At 49.1% G+C, this 13,279-nt stretch overlaps 1 protein-coding gene across 1 annotated transcript in view; it reads left to right on the forward strand.

The window, feature by feature from the left end:
- The window catches only part of LOC146189763 (receptor-type guanylate cyclase Gyc76C-like), a 266,102-nt gene that overhangs the window by 200,696 nt on the left and 52,127 nt on the right, over positions 1–13,279 (forward strand). The window lies entirely within an intron of this gene.

Below are 13,279 nucleotides of genomic sequence, written 5' to 3' on the forward strand. Positions count from 1 at the left end.
TAGACAACGCTGATTTCCCCACGGGGCGGATACAAAAGCCTGTCGCGACGCGACGTTAATCGAGTGCTATTAGCTGTGGTCATTATTTGTTTCGGATAAATACAGTTTCTGGCATCCTGTTATTTTAAAGCAAGAGCTTTACAAGCAATCATCATCATCATCATCATCATCATGGGCTCTTCATCTCTGCTGTTCCTGCTCGCGTCTTCTTTACTTCGTGCTGCTGCTGCTGCTGCTTCTTTGCACACCTGGCGAACTTTATTTCAGTCTCACCGGTATATATGTCCACAAATATGCAACATTGCCTCACACAGTGGAATACAGCCTTCCAGTTCTCTGCATACCCTTTACCTCCACACCCTTTCCCTCCACCTTAACCGAGCTTCCACTCTCTAAACTAGGTTCAGGTCTGTGTGAGTCTAACCTGGAATAATAGTAGTACATAATAGCCTAGCATATGCAAACCTTTCGCTTGCATAGCCGCGCTTAGCCGAGCTAAGTCTTAGTAATACTTTTTTTTTTTCGTGTTTCCTATATATACGCTCGCGAAAGTCGCTTTCATGCGCAGCCGGCTTTAATAAACACGTCGCAAAGCCTGCTTCGTTGTACTGGGATGACGTAATTAACGACGATCATGATTACGCGTCGCTCTTTCCGCTGGTAATCGGGCTAGCGATCAAAGCCAGAACGTCACACTCTGTAATTTACGTGCATAAAAACGCGTCGTGCGAATTGGCGGCAAAATATCTTTTACCCAAGTCTAATAGACTCTGGCTAAGTCTTATACCTGATTATTTTCTGTTGGGGAGTTGCGCTCAGGTAAATAGTTTAACGAAAAGTTGGGCTTCACTAATACTCGACGAAGCCTAGTCTTATTGATATATCTAGCATTTCGGAGACCTCCAAACTTTCCCACCACGCTAATCGGAGTAGCTTGAAAAAAAGGAATAAAGAACGATAAAACAGCGTGCAATTGACTTGCTAAACGGGTTTCATTTCGCTCCTGCTATTTGCAGACGTCATATATCCGCGGAGAGCGGTGGAAAAGCTTCGGAAGTTTCAGATGATCGCGTTGAGAGCTATCCGTCTGTTCGGGTTGGTGAAGACAATGCGAATCTGCAAGCTGATTGGCCGATGCTCGAGCAGCGTGCTGCTGAGTTCGTTGGCTCACTGGCTTTATGCACCACTTTCGGCGGTATACATAAACGCTTCGGCTCGGGCAGCCTGTCCAGAACAGCTCTCGCGCGTGCAGAAATATTACTTACGCAGAGCGGCTAGACTTCGAAATGCAGTGATCGGAAGTGAAAGTAAAATTCATCGCACCAAATGTGCATTGGATGCAAAAATGGTTGAAACGCAGTATACGAGTCACAAAAATGAGCGCGAGTTGTACATTATGTTGTATCTAAATAGTTTCAGTCGCGGGTGGACAGGGATAAAACTCGACGAGTATTTTTTTGTCAATTATGTGAATATTATGCACAGGCAAACCCAGTATAGGAATCGTTGCTACAATATCAGTTAGACCTAGCACAACTAAATGACATGGGAGAAAAAATAAAACAACTATATTCTGGGACGCTTGTTTTTTTATTTCTTTTTTTACCTAAAGGTGTTACGTTAATTACGGTAATTACGAAGCCGCGGTGCACAATGCACTTTTAGGGGATCGTAGCAAGTCCCGATTCTCGACGTACCCGCCGCAATAGATTTCCGGCTGCTTAAGGACCGCGGCCCTTAGAATAAATGATATTCTTCGTTGTAGCTACAGGGCTTTCTGATCGAGTCTTCATGGACGGCGGGGCGCATCCGTATATATTTGTGTATATGTTGCGGGGGTAGCGCACGTGGCGCGCACATCAGTCACGATCATTCCACGGGCCCCGTCGCTGTACTCCCACCTCCTCTTCATTCCTTCCTCCCAGCATTCAGCATCCTTCGCTCACGCTAGAGAGCGTTCTAGGCGCACGGTGATCTTTCGCTGCACCCTAAGCGCACTGCAGAGAGGGAACCTTCTAAATGAAGCTCATCATTATTCGAACAAGCGTGCCTCGATACGCGTGCTCCGGCTCGCGCGAATCAAGGCACGCTTTTTCGAATCAGCTCCGAGCGCCAGCTTCTCGGTGGTGTTTCGTCTGAGGATGATTAAGGATTGTTTTTTCTTGTTAGTTTTATTTGAACTGACTGCAGAGAGTTTAGTCTTCTTCGCTACCTCTAGTACTTTTTATAGTGTCATGTTCACGACCTTATCCCTCTGCTCTTCACCATGAAGAGAGTAAGATATGTTTCTTTCTCACTCACTCACTCACTCGCTCACTCACTCACTCACTCACTCACTCACTCACTCACTCACTCACTCACTCGCTCACTCGCTCGCTCACTCACTCACTCACTCACTCACTCACTCACTCACTCACTCACTCACTCACTCACTCACTCACTCACTCACTCACTCACTCACTCACTCACTCACTCACTCACTCACTCTAATTCCTTCGCTCTCGAGAAGTCGAGGTGTTCCACACATTGTTTTGTAGAGAAAGCCAGCATTTTCAGGAACATTAGAGTAGCACCCAGCGTCACCCCACCGGCTTAGAAACGTCACACATGGTTGGAAAATATTTCGGCTGGGTGAGAATGCGCAGTCGCTTGACGCAACGGTCATTCTGTACCGTCGTGCTGCTCAAGGAAAAGAGATACCGACGACATAAACAGCGGCGACAGACACCTCTCGCGGAGTTCTGCAGTGGTAAATGTTTTCTAAGTCTACGTTTATTTTCCCTGTCCTCTTCACCTTGGAATACTCGTGTGTCTTCGCGGCGGCTTTCGAGTCCTTTTTTATGAAGGCACGTAAAAGCTCTCTTGGTTTCCGGAAGTAACGCCTCCTAGTGCAGAAAAGCAAACATCGTAATTTTCCGTATGAAGAAGAGGAAATAATAAGATCCAACTGGAAGCGTTCCGACTTTCGTCTATAAGCGTATGCAGCACTCGGTTCAACCAGTCGCACCTGGGAAAGGAACGAAGAGCAAATTCATTTTCCAAACGTCGCTCGCGCCTAATGACACTTCTAGAGCGGAGGAATTAGGGCGAGAGGCATTCATCACATCTCCGAAGAAAACATTGTGCGTAATAATGTAATAAAAAGAGACGTTCTACTTGAGGAGTGTACAGTGCGAGAATTTCCTTCCGCACGGGCGCTGTTTGCACAGCGTCAACAAGATCTCCCTAATGAGATGCGGAGCTGATGAAGCGGAGTTTGTCAGGCGAAGCAATCTTTATACCCGCTCTGAGGTACAGCGAGCAAAGTAGAAACAAAATTCGATTTTCGCCCGAGAGTCATGGAACATCTATATAGACTCGCGAATTTTGCGCGGTGAACGAATTAAGAAGGCAATTCTGTAGGCGTATTTCGGTGAGAGACGAAAAACACGGGACTTCACTTATCCTCGGCGCACAATCTTTTCGCGATTTTTTACCTTTCCGCATTCTTATCTTTAAGACCTCACTTGCCTACGTAGACTCCAGCAGCACCCGCCTCTGTTGAATGTTGAGGGAAGATTCGAATTGGCTTATATCGATTCAGTGCCGTACAGTACGCAGGTTTTGCGAGTTGCATCATAGACCAAGAACAGTTAATGATACATGTATCCGCCTTGCGTCATTTCCGCAAAAATATCATTTCGAGATCAATTTCAAGAGTAATCGCAGCGGTTGTAAGCCACAACTCCCCCCCCCCCCCCCCCCCCTTTATTTTTATTTTATGTTTTTGCTGCCGGCGATCATGCGTAACACACAGGAGTAACTAGCGAAATGTAAGGCGGCAAATGTATCGAGTGTGGAAAATAAAATACCGGTAGTATCGAACAGTGCATAGATTTGGGCCGACGGAGAGAGAGAGAGAGAGAGGAGAGTGAGTGAGTGAGTGAGTGAGTGAGTGAGTGAGTGAGTGAGTGAGTGAGTGAGTGAGTGAGTGAGTGAGTGAGTGAGTGAGTGAGTGAGTGAGTGAGTGAGTGAGTGAGTGAGTGAAAACTTTATTGAATATTTCAAGGGTTTCGCGGTTGTGAAGTCTCCGTCGTCTTCTCTGGCGCTGGCGACTTCTCGTCAGCAAGGGTGGGCCCCTATTCCAAGGCTCCACTGAGTCGTGCTGCATCAGTCGCGTGCTGCACTAAGGCCCTTTGGGTCGCGAGCTCGCCGCTGGTGAGCCGACTCTCCCATTGCTCCACACTCGGGTCTTCGTGTTGGTGGAATGCTTTGTTGCGTTCGCATTCCCACGTGATATGATAAAGTGTAGGTGTGGCATCTCACCAAGAGCAGGTGGCTCTGTATTGTGTCGGGAACATTTTATTAAGTATGTGTAGATTAGGAAAGGAGTTGGTCTGTAATCTGCGCCAGCCGGTCGCTTCCTCCTTTGTTAGAGAGAGGAGAAGCGCATTTAATGGAACACTGTATCCACTATGATCCAGACTCCCTCGTACATGCATAGAACTCCGGGATGGCTGGTTCGTGCTACTGTACACCCGTGGGTTTGGACGACTTCGAGCTGCTTTTCTGGAAAGGGGGCCGGTTGAGAGTGGTTTGAACGATTAAGGGCAGGGTTATCAGGGTGTATTTTACATTATTTTAAGCGACTGTTACCTGCTTTGTTCCAAATATGCTGTGAACGCGCAGGCGGTGATAATCAAGTCTGGGCGTACCAGCTATTGTGCCGCAATAGCCATATCCACCGACTAATCTACGTGATAACTCTCTTGACTGTCATGTTGAGAAAGACGCAGCTGCCTGTAGGACGGTTTTTGGGTTGAGAGTATAGAAACGCCCAAAATCGTTTACGACCTAAAGTCGCATATTACAACAGTTGACAATCATAAGATATCGTTTAACGTCTTACATCACGTCGCATTGTTTCTTACGCTGCTTTGTGCGGTTACCCGTCAGTTTAGGTGTATGCAGCCCACATGGTTAGTGAGCAAGTTTTTTGTTATCGCAAAGGTAAGGAGGAGAGAGAGAGAGAGAGAGAGAAATTCTGGCACGTCTAAAAGGTCGCACACCAAAGGGCAGCGCGGCCTTTGACGTCCATTTAGTGAAAACTCAGCCGGCGCCGGGCTGCCCGCGTGGCAAAACACAAAGGGCAGCCCGGACCCCTTTGTTTCTCCGGTCCGGCTGCGGAGAGACCCCTGTTGTGTTTTTCCTCCTCCCTTCCATGGCGGCAGCTGCGCGGCCCGTTTTATTTTGGGGGGCCAGGGCACGCGCAGTTTTCGCGTGAGACGGCGTGAAGAACAACGGAGTCGGCCTTCACACCCAACGGCGCAGGGCACGCAGCTGGTTGGGTTCCCGATGGGGGCAGCTTGCCCGCCTGCACTCGGCGCGGAGTTCGCACCCTAGTTGAGTTGTTGTGGTGTTAATGCAGCGGGAGAACTTTTCCAGGCAGGCGTTTGCTGTGAACAGGTGACAGGCACGGCTGGCACCACAAAGGGAGGTGGGCGCAAGTTTCCAACTTTTCGCTCTAAAAGGCAGCTTGAACGTGCCCCACTTGATTAAAATATCGATTCAGTGCTGCGCGCGGCGCCAGTAAAAGTGGTCCATGCATGCGCTTTATTGGTTTGATTGAGTTTGGTTTACGGGGTTTAATATCCCAAAGCGACTCGAGTTATGAGAGACGCTGCAGTGGAGGGCTGCATAAATTTCGACCACCTGGGGTTCTTTAACGTGCACTGGCATCGCACAGCACGCGGGGGCCTTGCTTTTCGTCTCCATCGAAAAGCGGCCGCCGTGACCGGGATTCGATCCCGCATCCCCGCCCACGGCAGTTCAGCTCCCTAACCACTGCGCCACCACGGCGGGCATCACCCCATCCCTTCTTAATGTGCTGAATTTCCTATAGCATGTGGCAGGCGAACAGTGAGGGGCAGCAGTAGGGTGGTGGGTCCGTGTTGCGGGACCCAGTACGCCTGCTGCGAAGCTGTTGTGCGGGGCCCGTTTTGGTCTCGAACTGCGGCATGACTGCGGCGACATATATAGTTGGCCCACTCTACTCAAGATGTCCCTGCTCGTAGAAAATAATTTCTCGGGGCACCTCCATGTGTACTCAAGAAGGTAAAGCCTGCGCACCAGTTTTGGTGCCGACCCGTTTCGAAGGATATGGCCCTGAGCATCATCATCATCATCATCATCATCATCATCATCGAGGGGGAGGGGGCTGTTTCGGGGCGTTGTCACTAAAAGAGTTGGAGACATTCTACTACGTCAGTTAGCGTATTGTATATGGGACGCTCGACGACCGGATGTCGCAGATTCGGAGTCTGCAGTAACGTATAGTACATGCAGCAACAAGCAGCTGCTCCCGCTTGCCGTCAGTGGTCGTAAGAACCCGAACCGCGGGCGCGGACAGTAAGGGCTGATTTGACGGCAACTCTTTCGCCCAGTTCGCCTCGGTGCGTAGAAAAAAAGCGTAATTGATGAATAATTTTCATTTTCGTTTAATTGCCCGCAAAGCGGGAACAAATAGCTTAGCACCCATAAAAGCTCAAAGGAATGTAGGTTCTGATACCGCGCACGTCAGTTTGCGGCTTCCTATATGTTCGCGGCTTCCCAGGCTGACCTTGACCCACTTTTCCGCGTTTTCTGCGTGCATCCGTGCTTATTGCAAACATGGGAGGCCTGTGAGCCGACCGGATACATAAAACAAAAGTTTGGATCCATGCGCTGAAAACATCAAACGCGGATAACTGAAAAAGATTCGCACGTGCTTAGCACAACTTGTGTTGTAAGGCGTCTTGCGTTCGTTTCAAGGTCGAAATGTTGTAAACTGATGGTTAAACAGCAGGGTCTTTTCTCTCGGTTAAGCCGGACCACATCAATTGCAGATAAGTCTCCTCCATTCCATTGTCTCTGCTGCATCTATCCCTCCATCCTCTCTCTCTCTTTCCCCTCGTGGATCCTCCTCGTTAGTTTCTCGAACGCTCCTCCATCTCCGTCGTTTCTCCAATTTCTCTTGAGAATGTAGAGAGTGAGCAAAAGGGTCCCAGTTGTTTTCTGAAACCCTATATCGCGGACCGCAGCCAGCATGGATGACACCCCATCCATGGGGCGGTGCTCTCTGCAGAAGCAAGCTAGGGAACCTGCATGTCGCGGCGGCTGGCAGCTCAACATGTAGGCTTCTTAGAGCAAGCGTTTTGCCTTGGCGTTTTGTCGCCTTCCGGCTGCCTGTCTGCGGCCCCCACTCCTCGTTCTTCGGAGCGCTGCTAGCGCTAAGCTTGACCCAGTCCGAACTCTCTTTTCCAACTCTCCATCAAAGGCCCCTTCCCTCCAAAAGCCCTCCTTAAACCAGTTTTGCCAGTATTCTGAAGACCGTTTAGTGACCTATGAAGAATGAACTTCTTAGAGCCAATTGTAGAGTTTTCTTTAAAATTGAACGGACCAATGGCGCACCGCTCAGTTCTCATGTGGTTGTGTACTCACGAGGACTATGTGTATTCCACGAGCTCATTCGCGCTCCTCCGCTTAAAATGGCAGACTGGCACCAACGCCCAAACAACAGCTACCGAGCAATCAAAACACATTCAAGCACCATTCCGCCAGCCGTGGTGTATACACTTGGCGTTTCGAGGTCCGCTGCCGAGAGTGCAGGAAAAAAAGAACTGCTTAATTGATCTCGATGAATGCGGCTGCTCCTATACGCCCATAGCAGGTGGTACACTATATCCACGTTTTTGGAACATCCAAAAGATGTCTTATAGCATGTACGGAGCCGCGACCCCAGTGCCATAACCTGTAAAGAATGCACTTAGGCGCGCGACGTAGACGCGCGTCTCACTGCGATGCCCCTTGTTACCGACGCTATTTTTATTTACGGGATCGGCAGCCCTCTGCGAGCAGCATTAGTTTCAAAAAGGTCGGAACAACGGGGAACACGGGGGCAAAACCTGAAGGCGAGGAAGAAGTCAACGGCCTTCTGGTGCAATATACGGACAGCCCAATTCGTTTCGCCACTTTCTCACTGGATAAATTTGTTGGCGATTGGTGATTTCAGCAGCTGTCATCCAATGAATCTGGGTTCTCGGTGCATTCTTGGTGTATCAGTACACTTTCAGTACAATGTTGCTAAAACAGCCAGCACTTTGAAAAATGTAGTAAGCAAGGTAGTGATAGTAAGGCCGGCAATTTTTTGTCTTATGAGCTTTTAAGCTGCTGTCAACACTGCTAGCGACTCTTAGTAAAAAGCAGGCTTACTAAGCGCGTGTCTAATAATGTATCTGTGCTTGAACAACGAGTAAACATTTCAGACGCGAGGAACTGTGGGAAGGGCGTGAGTTGCCCTCCATTTCGCCTTGTCCACTGGGGCGTCATTTTGGAAAGCACGCGCATGGCCCTGTTTCGGACTATTCAGAAGAACCCTTGTCGGCGTTCTCTATCCCCTCGCTGCTCCTTTCCATATTCCACGGAACGTCTTGCCATAGCACTGCAGGCTGCTACTACGAGACTAAAAAGAAACGGGCCCCGGCTGTGAAATGAGGGACAAGCTATACGTGCCTAGCATCCCTCCGGATGTGTTCTCTAAGCGGGATTCGTCGTCCCAAATATCTCTCAGCCTGCAAAATACGAAAGCTGTTCGAACGCGAGCACGCCGCCGACAGCGCTGTGCACTCGCTTCTTTTTCTTTTGTTTGGTTCTCTGACAATTTTGCCTGCCGTTTTTTCCCGCCGAATCGGTCGTTCGTTCTGCGCATGTGTGCGGCGTGGCTTTCGGAAGGCCTCTTGTTTGTTTTTGTTCTCGGGTACGCAGCTGCTGTGGCAAAAAAAAAAAAAAAAAAAAAGAAACTTTTGACTCGCTGCATTTTTTAGTCACGTTCACGCGAGCGACTCTGGTACGCGTACGTGCGTCGTGTATACCCGTGGTTCGGCGATGTTCCTGGGTGTCTAAAACGGGGATATCGCACCAAACGTGTCATACGCGAATGGCGAAACAAACAAGAAAAAATGTGTCGTTGTTGTCACCGTTATTCTCTTAGGTCCCCGCACAGGTTCGGTTCGGTAGACGCAGTTCTTGTGAACGTGAGCAAAAAAAAAAATATTTTAGAGCCGTATGTCCATCGGGTTTCTTTTTCCGCTGTGGTTTTTAATAATGTCTGTGCTTCGGGCTGCAGTCTCAGAGACACGCAACGGTGCCTTATGGCGCATGTCGAGTTAGAGGCATACGTGTTAGAATGCGCATTTAAACAAAAAAAAAATGTATTAACATTCTCAGCGTAGAGTGTTAACTCGGGAGGTGTGCTGTGCGATGTCAGTGCACGTTAAAGAACCCCAGGTGGACGAAATTTCCGGAGTCCTCCACTACGGCGTCTCTCATAGCCTGAGCCGCTTTGCGACGTTGAACCCCACAAACCAAACTAAACCGTGTTTGGCCTCTGGAAATGCAATTTAGAAGAGAATGCAATCTACCTAAATGGCCGATTAGAACGCCCCCTTGTTGTGCCATTTTTAAAAAGGTGGCTTTGTGGAGTAGTGTGGAAACTTTTAGACTTCCAGTGGCCTTACACTAACAGAGCTAATCCCATTTCGTCTCTACATTGCGGGGAAAGAAATATGTGCAGTGTAGCGTGTGCATGGCTTTGACGAGTTCAGAGCGTTGCAGAAATCACGGAACACTTGCATCATGGCTCTCTTACGGGCGTCGTAGCATATTGTTTTGTGTGTGTGTGTGTGTGTGTGTGTGTGTGTGTGTGTGTGTGTGTGTGTGTGTGTGTGTGTGTGTGTGTGTGTGTGTGTGTGTGTGTGTGTGTGTGTGTGTGTGTGTGTGTGTGTGTGTGTGTGTGTGTGTGTGTGTGTGTGTGTGTGTGTGTGTGTGTGTGTGTGTGTTTGCCATCGCGTGACCTCACTTTCGCTTTCTCCCCATTTTTGTCCTTTTCCCGTTACCTTCGTCCCACGAACCTAAAATATCATGACCTGAAGATCTGTTTCTTCCTTTTCGTACATTGCGTCCACCAACGATCGTTCTATATGAATGATGCCGTATGCGGCGTGTCGACAAAGATAATGTACCGGTGGTGTGACGGCACACACAGGAACGGTATAGTGAATCTGTAGCACACCGTTGCTACTTGCATGGCGGTCGGCATCATCATCATCATCAGTCGAGTGCACTGTCCATTCCAAGAAGTCCTGCTAAGTTCAATCCAATCCAATCCTGTAGGTCAAGAGCCTGTTCTGGTGACCTTTGCAACGAGGACCTCCTGGGCGTCACCATATTGCTCTCTGGACTGTTGTGTGCGCCTGACGTCAACACAGTGGAGGCAGCAGCAGAACCGGTTTGCAACATTCCAGAAAGGAGGCGTTTCGACAACCTCCTCGCCCGATGCAAAGGGCTACGTCATCTTACCCGTGCAAGCTTGCTAATCTCATTCGCCGGGATGTCTCTTGGCCGTACTTCGCTACGCCCAGCTTCTGTGTGTATCCACTCCGTTGACCAAAGGATTTTTTTGACGATTAGGAGATTGATGGGGACAAAAGCTGGAACATAAAAGCAAGAATTTCAAGCAAGGTTCTAGGAGCGCGGTCCCGCGCCTCTCCCGTGTGTTGTAGCGACGGACGAAAGCCTTCGGTAGTGCCTCGTCCCTTCGCGTCGCCTTTGAAAGCCGTCGCTTTATCGCTTTCCCGCATGGTCGGCTTCCGGAAAATCCCTTCGACGAACTCGACGACACACGCCTCATTCCTCTGTCCCACTTCTTCGCCGGGGCCCCTTGGGTTCTAGTCATTTCACGACAGTGCTGACATCCCGCTCCATTCAATCCCCTCCCCTTCGCCAGTCCCGATCTCGTTGCGACATCCTTCAAAGAAACGCCTTCGCGAAACTTGTTTACCGTGCGCCCGCATTTCGAGTCTTGAAGGAGGTGAAAGGGGGGGGGGGGGGGGATTTTTTTCTGGACGGGTTGCGGTCGGCTGTACTTGGATTCGAATCCAGCTGCGCTCGCCTCGGCTTGTCTTGGATTGCACTGCTCCGGAACATCAAGAAGAAAGAAACTTGATTAGACAGCGTGGTGATGATGCAGTATTTAATGACGCACCATTGGCGTATTTGGTCTGAGAGTAGTATACGGCGCTGAAGAGTTTTCGTTTACACAAGATGAGGTCGAAGCCCCATTTTTAATTGGCATCTCGCGATTAGGAAGCCTCGATGCGCGAGCTTCCCCCTACTCGTGATAGAAATGGAGCGCCGAGATGTGAGAAATTTGCACCTATTTGGAGGCTGTACCTGGCGGCAGCGGAAAACTTTATTATTATGCTCGGAGTTTTCGTCCTATATTTTGCGCTCTTTGCGCAGCTGACACACTTACTTTGTTATGGCTGTGACGAAAATCAGCTGCTTTGCTAAAGTTCCAGTCTGCTTAGCCCTCTAGGATTGTGCACAAAAGAGGTGACGTGAGGTAAAACTTTATAAAGGAAAGAAGGGGATGCAAAATTTAGAAAATACCTCGAATTCTGCGTTGCATGATACGAGTAAGAGGCCTGAAGTCTGGGTCGAGAGGTTAAAAAAAAAAATAAAAAAATAAATGGTTTGACATGAAACTCGCGCTTATTGTGTGGTCGTGGGGAGTAATTAAGTGCGTTCCCAATGGCTCTTTTATTTGTTTACTTCCGTCTTCTCCACACTGGAGCGATTAACGAGTTTTTAATGGCGTCTTTTATAACGACGCGTCTACGGGTGTTTTCGTCCTGCTCCCCGCTTGGGCGAGCGGCGAAAATGCTCGCTGAGAAATTAAGCATGGAAAATAAAAAGCACAGGAAAGAAAGCAAGTACACGGGCTGTTTTTCTCTACGGCCAGATAATCCCCGAAAAATTGCGGCGCTTTTCAGAGGGCGGGCTGGTGCCCGCTACTTTTTATGAGCGCAGTGCACGCTATTAGTAAACACTGCAGAACGAAGACTAGCTTTATTAGTTATTTTCAGAGGAGGAGGAAACAACTTTATTCAACGCATTACTAAGCGTCAAAAATGTCCTGGGCCAGGGTCACCAAGGCCAACTGATCATTCAGCTGGTCAGATGCTAACCAAGCCCGCCACGTTGGGGGAGGAGGGCGTGGAAAGTGGGGTGATTGAATTGCGACAGGGTGAGAAAACATACAATGCAGACGACATTATTTTCAGATGTCGTCTGCGCAGCAGCCGGAGCAAACGAAAACGAAATGCAGAATGAACGTCGCTACTTTTTGCGTGGACATCGCGCATACTACATATAGTGATCGGTAGTCAGCTTGACCATATAAAAACGCGTAACACTCGAACCTTTAACCTTTAATCATTTCATAGAAATTTATTGCCTTGTTTTGTCAGTAAGCCAGCCCGTAAGGTAAAATTGCACAAAGCTTTAAACTAAAGTGCCATCTCCTTGTTGCGGTGACTAATTCTGGAAAGCCCTTTGACAAACGCCGCTGGCAAGCCTACCAAGCTAATCAAGGTCCGCGTACACTATCCCGAAATTTTCACTTTTATCGTCCGAGCGTAGATTTCTCGATCGGTTGGCGCCACATGATGAAGCTCCAAAGGAGACAGGGGCGTTACTTTGCGCATGCGCACGAGGCCCTTAGCGAGGGCGAGCGTCGTCTGCTAGGCTCTGACGTGAACAGGGTACATTACTACCCCATGACGATGATGGCGGTACAGCCAATGCTTATGTAATAAGGTTTCGTGGTGTTTTTCTGTTGTTTTTTTTTTTTTTTTCAAAAAATGATAAAAGTTTAATTATTTTTCCTCACTGTGTAAAGATTCGTGGCTGAATGCTTAAGCCCCCGCTCCGACACCTCACCGCAACCGCTGGAGGCTCCCCGCCGATCCCTGCGCTTTCTGCGCCCTCTGTAGGCGACCTTCATTTCCCAAGGTTTCCTACCTAACAAATTTCAGTGGGTGTGACCCTAGTCAGCGGTCGTGAATCACGGAGGCCACCCTCTAGAGACGGGTACATGGAATCTTGCACTGCGCTATTACTTCGGCACTCAATTGTGTATCTGCTCCTGCCAGGGTGTGTTGCGCGGATAAACGTGATAGAGCGCGTCGGCAGGCGAGTGAGCACACCCTTGGGACTAACGGTTCCTCGCTGTCTTCATCGTTCACACCCCCACCACGCAGCGCAACATCGCTCGAAGTTCAGATTATGCTCCATAGCTCATTGCCGTGGGGTCCAAGGGTCTATATACGTCTTCGCCGCCTCACCATCATATATGCCTACCTATACTTGGTGGTGTTTGTGGCGTTTTCTTGTTTAGCGCTCCGGTTGCCTCGTCACTATT

This window comes from Amblyomma maculatum, chromosome 5, assembly GCF_055883805.1.
Source record: "Amblyomma maculatum isolate TAMU_Amacu chromosome 5, ASM5588380v1, whole genome shotgun sequence".
NCBI lineage: Eukaryota > Metazoa > Arthropoda > Arachnida > Ixodida > Ixodidae > Amblyomma > Amblyomma maculatum.